Here is a 15,356-nt window from a genome sequence, read left to right as displayed (position 1 = left end):
AATTCTCATTAAAGTGGCGGGGCTCAACACCAGTGGTCTGGATCAAGGGCAGTTAATGTACCCTGGCAGGGCTAATGTTTGGCCAAGTTTTGGTTTGACATGCTGGTGCTTTAATGTGAACTTTAGTTTTTTTAAGTTCTACTTACTGCACACTGTTCACATTCATACTGTACAGCACATGACCTTAGAAGAACGTTTTATACTCGTGGTCCATTTAAAATGCAGCAGACAAGGCAACTAGCCAAGTGAGGAATTGTTTAAGGCCAAGTACTGGCAAGGTTTTCAAAAGCCACCACAACCCTTTTAATCTCAATGCAGCTTTTGAGCATCACTTACTGACAACTGGACTGACTGCCGTAGTGCCTGACAGATTATCAGAAGTGTAAACAGCTGTATTATAGGCCTGGCACAGCATTATCAGGTAATATGTGATTGCCAGCATTCAAGTAATTGTTTAGTTATTGATTACAAAGGATAATGCTGCTAAAATATAATGTTATGGCATTAGAAATACTTACTGGTTTATTCCACAAGTAATAAGTATTATTATTATTATGACTACTACACACTGGTTCAGTAGCTATCCGTCACAATCCAATAGCTCCCCTTACCTCACCCTATATATGTATTAGCTGAGAAAAGTTTGAAGTAAAACCAGCTGGCTCCAGCAGTGTTTTGACTAGGAAATGAAAATCAGCATTCAGGCTGTGTCTGAATGAACTGACATATAAACATTCAACAAGACCATTCACTACAAAACACATTCACTACAGCTAAGTGGCTGTTAACCTACAAACATAGACAGATGCTGCTGCCTCAGTGTTAACAGTAGTTAACACTTAACAGACAGCACTCCGTTAACAGTAGCCATGCTCTGAGTGAACTTACTTTTAAACTAAACAATTAGTCTAAAAGTAAATTAGCTTTTAATTGAATCACAAAATTAGTAAGTACTTTCTTTCTTCTTTCAGTTATTCCTAGAAGAGCAGATGAAACATCAGGGGACTGAACAGAGATCCACTGTGAATTTTACACTTTTTATTCACAACTTTCTTGTTACAAATACTTCATATAACCTGGCCTAATCTCAAAGTTGTAACCCAAAATAGTCTGAAACAATTCACTCGGTCGCTGACTACGTTGGGTCACCTTGTTTAACAGCTCTCTGAGCTCAGCTATTCAGTATTTAGTAATAGTATTTATACATATGTACCACATGAACAACAACTTTGCTTTAAGACACAGCTAATGGGGATTTTATTAAACAAACAATTAACAAATTATGCAAAAAGCTTGATGGTTTCACATAACACGCGTCACAGATAGCGCTGAGACACAAGATGTAGTTTCCTTCCTACTCTTTTGATTTAAACACTCACTGCTTTTCCAGCATATGAGTCACTTTTTTAACACCTCCATATTTCATATGGTCTCCCCTTAAACACATCTTAAACGGCACATTAATTTCATTCATGTCATGTGTGTGTATGAGAGAAGGATGCATTTACCATCAGTGAAGGGTGAGTCCTTCAGTAGACAGGGTCAGTGCTCTAATCTGAGGAGGTGATGATATTGTGAGGATATTTAATGAGAGGATAAGAGCGCAAGCGAGAGGTGGGGGAATTAGCCTTTTTAGATATCATTAAACATTAATATTCTCGGGGGACTGGAGCACACTGGGGTCCTTTTCATTGACTTTCATGCTGCGTGCTAATAGAGTTTCACCTCTGGGGACCTCAGCACCCCTCACCCACCCCTAAGTGCAGAGCTAAAGCTAATGGAAGATCAGATCGCCATCCCGCTTCTGAGGATGAGATTAGTGTGTGTGTGTACGTGAGTGTGAGTGAGTGTGTATTCGCTGTATATTGTAAGATTTTGTACTCTCTTTTGCACCCTTTCTATCTTTTGCTCACATATACATGCAAGCGTAGCATACATTAAATATAGCTATTAAAAACTATTAAAATTTTAATGGACTTGCATATGTTAACTTAATACTTAATCTGGGTGCCTAACATTGTCTCCTATGGCATGTTATTCTTACAGTATTAAGCAAATTGACGTTACCTGCTCTGTTGTTCAGGGGTTCAATCTGAAAGACTGTTTAAGACATTTGCATTTTCACCTGCACCTCTGTGGGATAATCTATAATAAAGTTCAGGTTCTTCTGTGGTTTATATCAGAGACTGCTATAAACGCTCCATTTCAAACAGCTTCTTTCCAGCCTTGGATCTGTGTGATGTCATGTTCAGGCGATATCCCTAATATAGCCATGTCAGCCATACCGCTATGGGTGTCAGCACTGACGTTTAACCCACTTGCATTTACAATCGTTCAATTTTTTTTGTTTTTTTCCTTTTCTTTTTTTTTTAAATGAGAGACAACCAACAAGAGGAACATCGACTTAAAGCTTAGGGTGGACTTATAGGGGGACATTTCAGACAGTCAATAAAATGAGGGGCTGCATCAAGTAGAGATGTACCAGTCCAATATTTGGATCAGATTTCTGTCAGATCCTGATTCAAAAAACTGGATGTGATATTATATGCGAGTCTCGTCCTCGCAGTGTACATTACAGCTTATTAATTTAGCACTGGTACAGGATCAGTACTATGCGTCAGCAGATCCCTTAACCCCTGTGTCTATATCAGCTCAGAAATGGAAATGGCTGGATTGGTGTATCTCTAGCATCATTATAAGGCAAATGAAGATCGCAAATCACCAGATACTACGGTAGCTTTGCATGAGTCACAGACCAAAGTCCAAGAATATAAATATTCAAATGGCTAGAACCTTTTAGATTAATAAAACGTAATTAATTATCAAATTTAATTAATTTAACATTTAACTAATTTTTTAATCTAAGGTTACAAATGTGCATTTTGACTGTACAATGTGTGTGTGTGTAATATGCATTACATAACAATCAATTATGGAAACAATTATCGAATTGTCCTCTTTATGGCTCCTTTTCTATTGTTCTAAATATCTTTAAAATGGGTGGTGTATGGCACATGGAGCGCCAGCAGAGGGCGGTGACTCCCTTCTAAAGAGAAAAGGCTTAGCCATCAATGCAGGAGCTCCTTTGCCCTGTGTGTGTGTGAGTGTGTGAGTGTGTGTGTATGTGTGTGTCGTTCAGCTGGGTGTGGCTGCGCCTGAATGAGCCCATGTGCCCACTCTGCTAAGTGGGATGTGGGCAGATGGTGACACAGGGAGCTGTTATCGTACAAAACCCAAGACACACTGATACTGCAATTAATAAATGAATCCTTTTTTCCCCCCCAGGGATTCCACTCGGGTCCTCTCCTCTCTCGGAGTGCTGTCTGTGAACATCTCAACCGCACAATGTAAGAAACATTAAGCACATTTTCATTTTTAAAGTTGAAACCCTTTAAAGCTTGCAGTTCATGCAGTTTGATAACATAGAAATCATCATGGAGTGAACGATGTGCTTTTAGATATTACACATCACCCTTACAGCAGTATTTTTCTTTCTTCCACAGATCCACTTAACCCAGCTGCCACGCTTAATTTGATCTAAATAAGCTTCTGCTGACCAGGCGCAGCAAAGTAAGTGCTTGTACCAAATTTGATTTATCTAAACACACAGAGCAAATTCGCATCCTTTCCACGGCCTCAATCACAATCCCCTCCTAATGAATCACTTTTCTCCTCTTTGTACCTGACTTGCATTTTTGGAAAACCAAAGGAGTAACCTTTGCTTTGGGGGGAAAAAAAAGTCCACAAAGAGTTTTCGGCCTTCCTCCACAAGCTCAATTTTGAAACTTAATTTACTCGAGCATAAAATAAATGTTTGCTTATTCAACTAACTGTAAAGTAACACATAGAAATGTCTTTAATTATGTGGGCACCAATCATGCTTACATGGCTGAAAGGACCTCCCTGAGCAAGGACCCTGGTTATGGAGGTCACATTAGCCTTAGCCACAGATTTACAGAGGCCACTATGAGAACTCAAACGTGTCTTTCACACATCCAGCCATGCAGCCATAAGCAATACATTGTCAAAGATGATTACGCCTCAGTACGAGAAAAGTGTAGGTATGCATTTGAAAGTGTCTGACAACTTTTATTTCCAGGCTGGAGAGCTTCTATTCTCTCTGAGATGTGTTGACTGGTGTTAGAAAGAGGATCGATCTCACACACTTAGCAGAAGTTATATTTGTGACAGTGACAGCACAATAAAAAATATGATAGTAGCACAGCTGGGCAAATATACATTTTCAAATGAAAATCCCCACTGCTGATTACAAATTGATAGGCACTGACATAAAATCATCAGTTGTTAATACAACTAATGATTTTTAAAAAAGCAGGAAGAAGGAAGGGGAAACGTATCTCGTTGGATTATTGTAGACCTAATAAACAATATCTTTTTTTGCGGATTACAGATGATAAACTTAGTAAGTAAGACCATCAGACAACCATTGATTGCTGATATTTGCATCTGATATTTGCAGATGGGTGAGTGTGCAGCAGAGGAACAAGGCACCACCTTGTGGCTGTATTCATCAATTGCCCCTTACAGACCAATTATTAGCAGACTTTTATTCTTAAAGGAAGAGACTACTAACAACTATATGATCAAAATTAAGCACCACAAAAATTACCCTACAAAATCAGTGTGAACAGTAGCTGCAGGAAAACTGTTAAATAAATGATCTATATTTATGAGTCTATATCTAATTTGCATGTTCCGACAAGTTTATAAAATCTTAAACTAGTAAAAGCCTCATGATTCAGCCAACACTCAATAATTTAAACATGGCCACACTCTCATACGATCTCTTTAGGTCCATCAGCCAGACGTCCAGTCACCCGATTCTGCTGAAAGGCTGATAGCCACAGGTCACATGACCTGGAAGAAAAAGCCTTGGAGACTTTTGGGATCCCTCTTTGGTCAGACACACCTTCTCATTGTTATTTCTTGCACACACTGTGAGTAACTTGACTGATGGGCTTGTCTATTCTGATTGAAAGTCTGTGTTGGGAGCAGCTTAGTTTGCTTCAAAAGGAATTGATCCAGTGTAGAAGCCCAGGTTTTATCAAGAAAATCTGCTCATTTATTGATAATCTATACTGCAATGCAATAACAAACGTGATTTGAAGTGAGCTACCAATTTAAAGTATGTAATTATAAAAATATGTGAAAAGAGCAGATTAGTGCTGCTATGTCTCGTGCATTAAAATGTATTCAAACTGTTTAAAGCACAGCTACAAAGAAAAGCTGATAAAGCTTTTTTTTAAATTAATTTTATTGTGTTTTAGCATGGACTGGTTATCAACCTGAAGGGAAATCCAAAGGCTGATGAACTGATCCGTGTCTGTGTGAGACCACATTGCTCTGGTGTCCTATATGCACTGCGAACACACCACGCAGCGCAACTCTGGTGAGTAACACCACTCATTTGATCATTCAAGGTTAAACTGATGGGATTTACTCCATTTCATTACTGAAACATTTTAGTAAGCAGGTGTCCTTGCTTTGAAGTTTTGGAAAGGACAACAGTTGATGAAGGAAGGCTGATGATGAAGAGGGCGCCGATGGTGTCAGTGATTTTTAAATAGTCTCATCTTCCAATGACATGATTTTGTTTATTTGAAATCAAGAGCAATAAGCAAAAGCACTGGTCAACTAAACAATTAAAACATAACCCTAACTAACTAGAACCAGACGTACTCTCCAGTTTAACGAATAATTCATAATATACACATTATTAATTGCCAGTTCACTGTTGGTTTCCTCTCTCTCTACATAATGGGAAGAGAAGAAAAAAAGCTGTGTGGCGCAGGGAAGCTCTGCAGTACTTCAATCTGTTTGTGTATAGACCGTATAAATGTAAATTGGCTCTCAACCAGAACAATGCACAAATGTGTAGATCCTAAACTGCTAGGAAGGAAGGGTGTTGTTGTGCCACTGCTATCCACAGAATAAAAGATGGACACAGTTTGAGAAGTGAAGCCAACATCAAACTGCCTTAAACCTACATTCTTTTCACTGGCCACGAGGGGCGATACCTGTGGATGCAAAAAAGATTCATACTTCTATCAAAGTCTACTGCAAACGGGACCTCAGTCATAACCTCATCAGACACTTTCCTGATGAGTTTATAGGTTCACTCAGTCATGCCACACTGAATAAAACATGAAGCCTATTTTTGTGATATTTGGTCATTCTAACAGGAAGGATGATCATCAGGGGTATGCTTACTGGCTAACGACTTGAGCCTGCAGTTGCATTGGGAGTTACACCCCTTGCTCATCACATTCAGTTTAAAACAGTCATATCAAGGCTTCAAAGACAAAACTTCATAAACCAGTGGGTGAAGCCAAGGTGACTTTGTGCATCTTTTGTACCGTCTCTGCTGCTAACATTAGCCTAAACTGACCTTGTCTCCAATGTAGAGTTAATTAAATCTTCAGGGATCAAAGCCCCATCAATAATAACTACAAATTCATTTACTTTGATGGTACAGATGCAGAATACCTCTTATTCCCAATTAGCTGATATTGGTCTTCCTGCATTTGACTTCATCTTACAAACTACCGTGTTGTGCTTCCGGCGATTGTTTATTCCCTAAAGCTATTCAATGCATTTCTACACGTAATCCTATATAACTGAAGTAAATTTACAGTTCAAACACCCATGTGGTTGAGTTATTGAATGTTATGCTATTGAAACATTTCCCTCATTGTTCCTTCTCAGCTGCTTTTCCAATACATACAGTCAATATAAAAATACAAAGCTATTGTGTGGCAAATGTAAACAATACTGAGGCAGCAACTAAATGCGGCACACCGTAATGGCCACATATCATAGTTGCTGTGACTGATAATGGCCACCTTCAGCTGTTTTGAAAGCAACAAGGAGGAAAAGGAATAAATGTGTGCAATTCCTTTCAGGTTTTTCCTTCACAGATATATTTTATATTTGTCTGACTGTCTACCTGTCTGCATCCAAGTCCTTTGAGCTTTTTGTACATGTCACTGCATACACATGTATGTGTGTTTTGACACTTTAATACTGGCAGCAAAGCTTGAAGAAAAAATATCTAAGCTGGCTCCCTCTACAGAGAACTGCTCTGTGCTGATAGGACTAAGTCAGGAGATACCGGCATTCTTTTCATAACTCTGTAGGGGAAGAAAACTGCTATTTCTAACCATAGCATAATTCATAAATACACAAAGACACGTTAGGGTATTAATACACATACATATAGTTCAGACAATTTCTCTTTCACAAACTAAACTGAACAGGCTAAACTATTCATACAGTAATCAATGTAAAAAACATAACTAAAAAATGCTGTGTGGAAAAATTGAAAAACATAAAGTACATTAGATGCTGTTTAGCTTTTGTGAATGCAACTACTTTGCCTAATGCAGACAGCACCTTATGTTATTTTGTGGCCCTAATGATCAAGCATTAACAAACTAACTAAAACTGGCTTTATGTGCATGTTACGTTCTGTTCTTTCAATAATTGCTGCAGTGTTGACTTTGTCAATAATAAGGATAATTAGAGGCTTGTCTCAAAAAAAGAGCACTATACTGAGCACAGTAGGATCTCTGTTGGAACTGATGGTATGCTGAGTAATTCTGACAAAAGGCTATCTCATGGCTAACAGCGATAGAAAGAATTCATTCCAATAAGTGCAGCACATCAAACTGAAACGCTAAGGCTTGCAGCGAGTTATACACACCATTTCTAAAAATGCTGGGATGTTCTTTAAAGTGTAAACAAAAACAGAATTAATTACTCAGTTACACTACATTTAACTGAAAACAGTATATCAGAGATTTTAATTACCTTTAGTATATATATATTTTTTAATTTATTATAATATTTTACTTCATGAAGCAACCTTATTCTATTACATTCAACTTTTTACTTTTTATTGTATGCTATTTAGCTTTGTACTTAATAACCTCTTCTGTGTTATTTAATCTGACTTAATTTTTTGTATTCTAAAACAATTCTCATTTTTAAACTGCTTGTGGAGGAGAGGAAGCCTCTTCCTGCTAAAAAGAACATGGCACCATCACTGCATGGTTGCATCTGAACAAACTGCAAGATGTCTGGAACAATGTGCTTTGGACAAACGAGAGCAAGGTGGAGTTGTCTGGTGTACCACAGAATGGCTAAAACAAAAATGACCCAGTCAGTCCTCAGGCTGATAAAGATGCTGTAGCTGGACCTTAACTGAGCCGTGCATTAACGAACAAATAAGCAAAGCAAGAGCAGGTCAAAGTTGGTTCTACAAACTACTAAATGATGGGGTTTTCATAGCTGTCTTTAGTCTATTTAAATTAAACTCTGGTTTCTTTTCTCCCCTCGGTGCAGCCAAAATGCTTTGTTTATGGTGTGAGCGTGATTCGAACCAGCTACCAGTAGAGCTGGGCAATATAAGATTTTTTCATATCACGATATGTTTTTTTTCATTTCAGGCGATAACGATATATATCACGATATAAGCCAAATAACTATATTTGTAAGATTTAAATGTGCCGTTGCTCACAAGTAAAATGTGAAATAATCAGCAGCTTGTTTTGATTTAAATATTTATTTCCCATCATAAGTTCAACAGGGTAGATGTACTTAAGGAACATGAGACTTTTTCAGATAAATAAAGGCAAATATTGCAAACTACACAAAAGGCAGCCGCTAAAGCGTTTAAGTTTCAAAACAGAACAAATAAAACAGACTAAATTGTCAATTCCACTTAAAAACAAAATATTAATTCTAAAAATAAATCTTAGTTTGTGTTACAGAAGAACAGACAAAATTGACTAACTTTTGTCAATATCAAATAAACTGAGAACTAAAAGGAAATTCTCAATCTGTCCTTGTTGTATAGCTGAGCTTTTCAAACAGTTTAACAGTTACTTTAGTCTGACAAAAGCCGAATGACAAATTAGCACTTCCAGTCAGAGATTGAGCATGCACAGCTTTATTGTATTTCCAGACTTGCTTTCGGCACAATTTACAGTGCGCGCTACTCTGTCTTTTGTCAGACTTGAAATAGCCGAAATACCTTCACACTACGGAACTTCTATGGCTCTTCCGTTCGACAATCTCTCCGGCATTGGAACCATCATCTGTTTTCTCTTTGGTAACCTTCAGTCACGCTCTCGGTTGATTTTTCTCTAGTCGGCACACTCATTTCCTCCATTACCCGGGCGGCACGGCGGCTGGCTGCTTCCCAAACAAATACACATGTGCAGCTTGGCACTTGTGCTGTACGTAACAAGTCATGTGACGTGACGCTGCGGCTGTGATTGGTTCAGTTCTGCGCTAGTTAATTTGGATTGGCTGTTCTTCTTTTTTTTTTTTTTTTTTTAAGAGGACAAGCGAGATGAGGCTTATCGCAATAGTTTAACTTTTCTATCGAGAAAAAGTTATTTCGCAATACATATGGTTATCGTTCTATCGCCCAGCTCTAACTACCAGGCTTATGTTATCAGTTTGAGCAAAAAAAACAACAAAAAACCCCCCCAAAAAAAACCCATTATGTTATTATTATGTAGCCACGTATGCTTTATACTCTCAATGCAGGAACGTACTATAGATCTGCACAAGTGAGTACAGGCCAGCAACTAGCTGTGAAATGAATGTAAATTCTCTGTGTTCACAAATAATCCAGAGCGCAGCACCTTCTTCTGTACTTACTTTTGTTGCTCCCGCCCCACACACATCTGCCCAATGAGCAGACTGAACATTCTCACACAGTTTGTAATGATGCATTCTGGTTTTCTTGGAGTTCACTTGGATTTTTTTTTTCTATGTGAAGGCAAACTTACAAGTTTGTAAACTCATCAACTGATTTTGACCAGAGCAAGGGAACTATAGGTTCACAGGACTACTAAGGTTTTGCATGTCTTCAGTTCAAAAGAGGAGAAACGTGCTGATAAACCATACCCACTCTGAGGCTTTTAATTCAAATTCCTACTGAAGAGATCAACACAGGGCGATAGTTTCAGTCAGAAATAAGCCTAGTTCACAGATTAAAAGGGTATTTATTTAGATTTCAAAAAAGTATGACACTATTAATGAATATCTGTTCTTTTTAAATGTAATATGTTCATAAACTGATTTGTTTACTTGTGCTTACAGACTGCTTTTGACTCCAATTAGACTAAAGTTCAGCCCACATCATAAGCTTGTGCGTCAGTAAATGACGCACACAGCTCAGACTGGGTGTGTCAAACACAAAAATATTTTAAGGTGCAAGATATGACAATTTGGGAGCAGGAAAAAAAAATGCAGCTTTTTCATGACAGCTGACGTGCATCACAACGCTGCCAGTGTGGGCCTATGTGGAAAACAATGGATATGGGTGTTGTGATGAACATCAGTCATACTGTGCATTTGTGTGCTGCTCTTAATTCTTTGCCAATTTAAATAACAAGCAGAAGCATCGGGACAGAGGCTGAGATTTTAGAGTGTTGTCTGACCAGCATAGCTATTTCTTATCAAGCATTTATAATCACGTGTGTCTCTAAAGCCAGACACATCTCATTTGGACTTCATATCAGAGAGTATATCTGCAGACTCTACGTCATGGTCTGTTTTAATTAAACAAAAAGCTCACGTGCAGGCGGTTTCCATTCACCTTTTTCCTGACTATTTACAGCTTCACAGCTGCATGCCATGGCCACATCTGAGTGAACATCAAAATGTGTTTTAATGAAAGGATGCCATCCTCTTGATAACCACCCATTATCACGCAGTTCCCCAGATCAAATTCTGATGCCAGGGTGCATATGCCTGAGCAACGTAATGAAATAAAAACAAATATTTAAATATGCATCAATCACTGGCACCCTGTACTGCATCCAGAGAAAACTATATTTCTCCTTTTCCTTGTCATTGTGGTCAATTCCTTTGATATAAGGCAGCAGAGAGTAGTCAGACTGGGAAACCAAATGTGACATGTTTCTCAAAGTTAGTCATTTTCAAACATTTACTCACTGCCTGCAAGCAGCAGCTGCCAACATATCTTTAAAATGCATATTGAAAAGAGGCCGGGGAAGCTGTGTACACACACCAAAAGCAACATTTTTTTGTATCACAAGAAGGCCTCTGCTTCTGATGGCCTGACAGTATAAAAGTGAAAGTTATTTAGGCAGCAGCTTTCAGTCATGCAGTGCTTATTAAAAAACACTGCATGACTTTTAATAAGTGCAACAGCAAAAATGCAAAACCACTAAAAAACTAAACATGTGCCGTTATGAACCAGTGAAAGTGATCAATACCGTTCCTGAGAGAAGCAATAAACAAACATGCCATCAGTTAAGGAATGTGTCATTAGTACACTGAAGAAAATAACAAACACACACACACAAAAAAGCAGATGCCATCTGTAACCTTTGAATTGCTGAAGGATGAAGGACACAGAATTTCTTTCTGAATGGAGGGCTTAGGAAGTTCAGCCATAGCTTTAGGGAACTTGTCATTTGTTGTCATTGATTGATTTGAGCGGAAGTGAAGCCAAACGAATCAAGTCACCGCTTGTTTATTTCATACTAAAGTAACCCAAGCTGCAAAGCTCACACTGCAGCTTGCAGTATGAGATTTGAGGGATAAATATTATTTGAGTGATATATCCGAGAACGCCGTGGCACAAGAACGTCTATGTTAGCTTACTTCCACTGATCATAGCAACAAACTTAGACATATTACATTAAGATCTGTGGATCAAACCATGTGACTATTGAAAGAGCTGCTGAATGTGCTGCTGCACATTAGATTTTTTAAGTTTTCACATTAAAAACTTAAAGAGTCTAGAAATGGGGCACTGAGGCCAGGCAAGGTGACTCCAGTGCCGAATAGAAATCCACCCATACCTAAGGAACATCAGGAGACATGATTATGGTTATATGTTAAACTGGCCAGACAGTTGCAGAATACCACAAAGGAAGCCACTCCTCTCCCAAAATAAAAAGGACAACAGATAAATTATAACACTAATAATAATTATGTAAAACAATTTTTAATCACTGCTTTTGAGGTTTGGTTTTTTTGGCTGATCAAACTTTTTTGTTTTGGAGAAACACTAATGTATGTAAAAAGGCAAGACAGATGGGACGAGACCAGCACTGATGTGGTGACCACAGACGGTGGGATTTGCCAGTTTGTAGCAATGACAGGCTAAATTATTATTAGCAACGAGACTCTGAGATAAGAGGGTGAAACAGCTACGAGTGGGAGAAAAGGACTACGCTCAATGATGGAGCCTGGAATCTCCACTAGCGATAAACTGTTAATTCAATTCAATTCAATTCAATTTTATTTATATAGCGCCAAATCACAACAAATGTCGCCTCAAGGCGCTTCATAGATACAGAGAAAAGCCCAACAATCATATGACCCCCTATGAGCAAGCACTTTGGCGACAGTGGGAAGGAAAAACTCCCTTTTAACAGGAAGAAACCTCCGGCAGAACCAGGCTCAGGGAGGGGCGGCCATCTGCTGCGACCGGTTGGGGTGAGAGAAGGAAGACAGGATAAAGACATGCTGTGGAAGAGAGACAGAGATTAATAACAGATACGATTCAATACAGAGAGGTCTGTTAACACATAGTGAGTGAGAAAGGTGACTGGAAAGGAAAAACTCAATGCATCATGGGAATCCCCCGGCAGCCTACATCTATTGCAGCATAACTAAGGGAGGATTCAGGGTCACCTGGTCCAGCCCTAACTATATGCTTTAGCAAAAAGGAAGGTTTTAAGCCTAATCTTAAAAGTAGAGATAGTGTCTGTCTCCTGAATCCAAACTGGAAGCTGGTTCCACAGAAGAGGGGCCTGAAAACTGAAGGCTCTCCCTCCCATTCTACTTTTAAATACTCTAGGAACAACAAGTAGGCCTGCAGAGCGGGAGCGAAGTGCTCTAATAGGGTGATATGGTACTACAAGGTCATTAAGATAAGATGGGGCCTGATTATTTAAGACCTTGTATGTGAGGAGCAGGATTTTGAATTCAATTCTGGATTTAACAGGAAGCCAATGAAGGGAAGCCAAAACAGGAGAAATATGCTCTCTCCTTCTAGTCCCTGTCAGGACTCTTGCTGCAGCATTTTGGATTAACTGAAGGCTTTTCAGTGAGTTTTTTGGACATCCTGATAATAATGAATTGCAGTAGTCTAGCCTGGAAGTAATAAATGCATGAACTAGTTTTTCAGCGTCACTCTGAGACAGGATATTTCTAATTTTAGAGATGTTGCGCAAATGGAAGAACGCAGTCTTACATATTTGTTTAATATTGCTATTAATATTAGCTAGAAAGTGAGGGGTGATGAGCGACCTAAACTTAAGAATATAAATCTGATGAAGCTGTTCTGGGAGAAAGAACAGTCAGTTCAAAATGTATCCTGGATGTTGTTTAGGTCTGATCTGCAGCTACTGAAAGTCGCTGCTGTTAATAAATCCAAGAGGTCCAACATGTGCTTGCTCGCTTATGTCTTGATAAATTTAGATTATGCTTGTTTGTGCTTGTGATTTAGGTTAAGATAAGATCAGACTGTGGTACTTTAATGAACAAAAAATAAATAAAAATCAGCAAAAAAACCAAGGTAATTACGAAAAGTTTCCTCTTATTTTTGTTTAAAAGTGCCACCAAGCAGGTTATCATCCCCAACTATTATACAGTATTTGATATGTCCTGATGTAATATTTAATAGATATCTGGTTTGTGTAGGTAGGATGTGAGTGTTCAAACAATGCTGTGGGCATTTTTACTGAAAAACTCTGTGGGAAGTCATTTTAGTTTGACCTCGGGAACTGGTGTTATCCATCATCGTGTTTTAATTTGTAAACTAAACCGCTTGATTTCTGCAATTCATCTCACGGTCATGAAGAAAAATGTTTTACTGGAAATAAAATTACAGACCATGCCAAGTCATTTGTTATCTACTGAAAATATATCGCACCTGTTGAGTTTACTTAATTGTAAACCCATTTTACATTTAATAAATGAAACTGTTTAATTTTTAATAGAGTTTAATTATTTTTTCTCTGGTAATAAATACTGTGGTGGATAAACATTTGGAGAAAGTGTTTTTTGCTTGGACTTGTTCTTTGCTTAACCTGCAGTTAAGGAAGAATAATCTAATGTGCAAGAGGAAATGATATACTCAAGATTAAGATGACCTCACTGTGGCTTCTCTTCTGTTACTCTACCTTTCTGACAGGCTTTCACAAGACTTCCTAGTGAAGATGGATGTTTTGTGTGAACATGTGAAAAACAATGTATCTCACAGTGACTATTACCTCATTTGACCTTTTCATTCTCTTCAGAAAAGGTCAAGGTTCAGTTTGATACTGCCACCATATTAGGAAAGATAATAGCTTGAACCTGGGAGGTCCTTGGGGTGGGGTGGGGACCATGCAACTTACACCATGTTAGAAGCAGGTTGCTATGAGGGATGGTGTATTGGTTCAAAATATGTTAATAATTTTTTTTTTTACCTAAAGCATCATTAGGGGAAAAAATGGTTTAAGACTGACAAAAGTGTCCTATAGCCCCTCCCCCAGAGCAAAACTGTGAAATAATGACTTTGAAAGCAGTTACAGTAACAATCACGAGTTTTGTCAACTTTGTCAACTATAAAAAAAAATACTGGCACCCACCAGTGCTACAGGTACCTCTCAGACTCCTAGCAGATTAATTTGGAAGTACCCGGTTAAGTCCTTCTAGAGTTACCACGTTCACAAGATTTTCAGAAAACGTGACCTCTGACCTTCTGGTCACTGGGATTCAAACTAAAGATATTTTAGTAGATGCAGTAATGATACTAATTTTCTAAATCCTATGTTACCTCATTCTTGAGTTACAAACTTTGGTGTCTATGCCGCCCACCCTTCAGGGTGACAACAATACCCCATCTGGCTTTTATGGCTGAGGGTTAAAAACATTTCCTTTCTCTCCACATGGGATCACTGTCTTTGCTGTGTTGCTGACTCTTCACAGTCTGTTCTGTGTGTGTGCAGAGCTGCAAGCTTCACCATAAACTACCCATAATGCCCTTTTCATTCCTGCTGTGCTAACGTTTTTGATGAGCAATATACAGACTACCTAATGCAAGATGTGAATCAACTGCCCCCAGCGGTAACATTATAGTGGAATAGTAGTGACACAGTGATAACAAATATTCAATAGTCAAATGTAAGCACAAAAGTAGCCTAGGGTAGAAAAGTGGGTTTGTAAAATAAGGCTACGTCTACACTAATCCGGATAAATTTAAATATGGCGTTTTCTTCTAAAAACACTCCGCGTCCACACTATTGTTTTCATCCACACGGAAAACGCCACGTTCCTGTACTACGAATGTGTGAAAC

The 15,356-nt window shown here is 38.5% G+C and overlaps 1 protein-coding gene across 8 annotated transcripts in view; it reads left to right on the top strand.

The window, feature by feature from the left end:
- The window catches only part of pcbp3 (poly(rC) binding protein 3), an 86,645-nt gene that overhangs the window by 28,812 nt on the left and 42,477 nt on the right, over positions 1-15,356 (top strand). For 7 of the 8 annotated variants that reach the window (XM_085136567.1, XM_085136570.1, XM_085136569.1 and 4 more), the window contains exons 2-5: positions 3,286-3,347; positions 3,504-3,570; positions 4,814-4,919; positions 5,289-5,410. The gene's annotated coding sequence lies outside the window, so the exon portion shown is untranslated. Of the gene's footprint in view, positions 1-3,285; positions 3,348-3,503; positions 3,571-4,813; positions 4,959-5,288; positions 5,411-15,356 lie in introns of all 8 variants that reach the window. The other variant, XM_085136563.1, reaches the window with a different exon arrangement.

The sequence above is a fragment of the Neolamprologus multifasciatus genome, chromosome 16 (assembly GCF_963576455.1).
Source record: "Neolamprologus multifasciatus chromosome 16, fNeoMul1.2, whole genome shotgun sequence".
In the NCBI taxonomy this organism is placed as follows: Eukaryota; Metazoa; Chordata; class Actinopteri; order Cichliformes; family Cichlidae; genus Neolamprologus; species Neolamprologus multifasciatus.
Note: the sequence above shows the minus strand (reverse complement) of the source record. Positions and strands in the feature narration are given on the sequence as shown.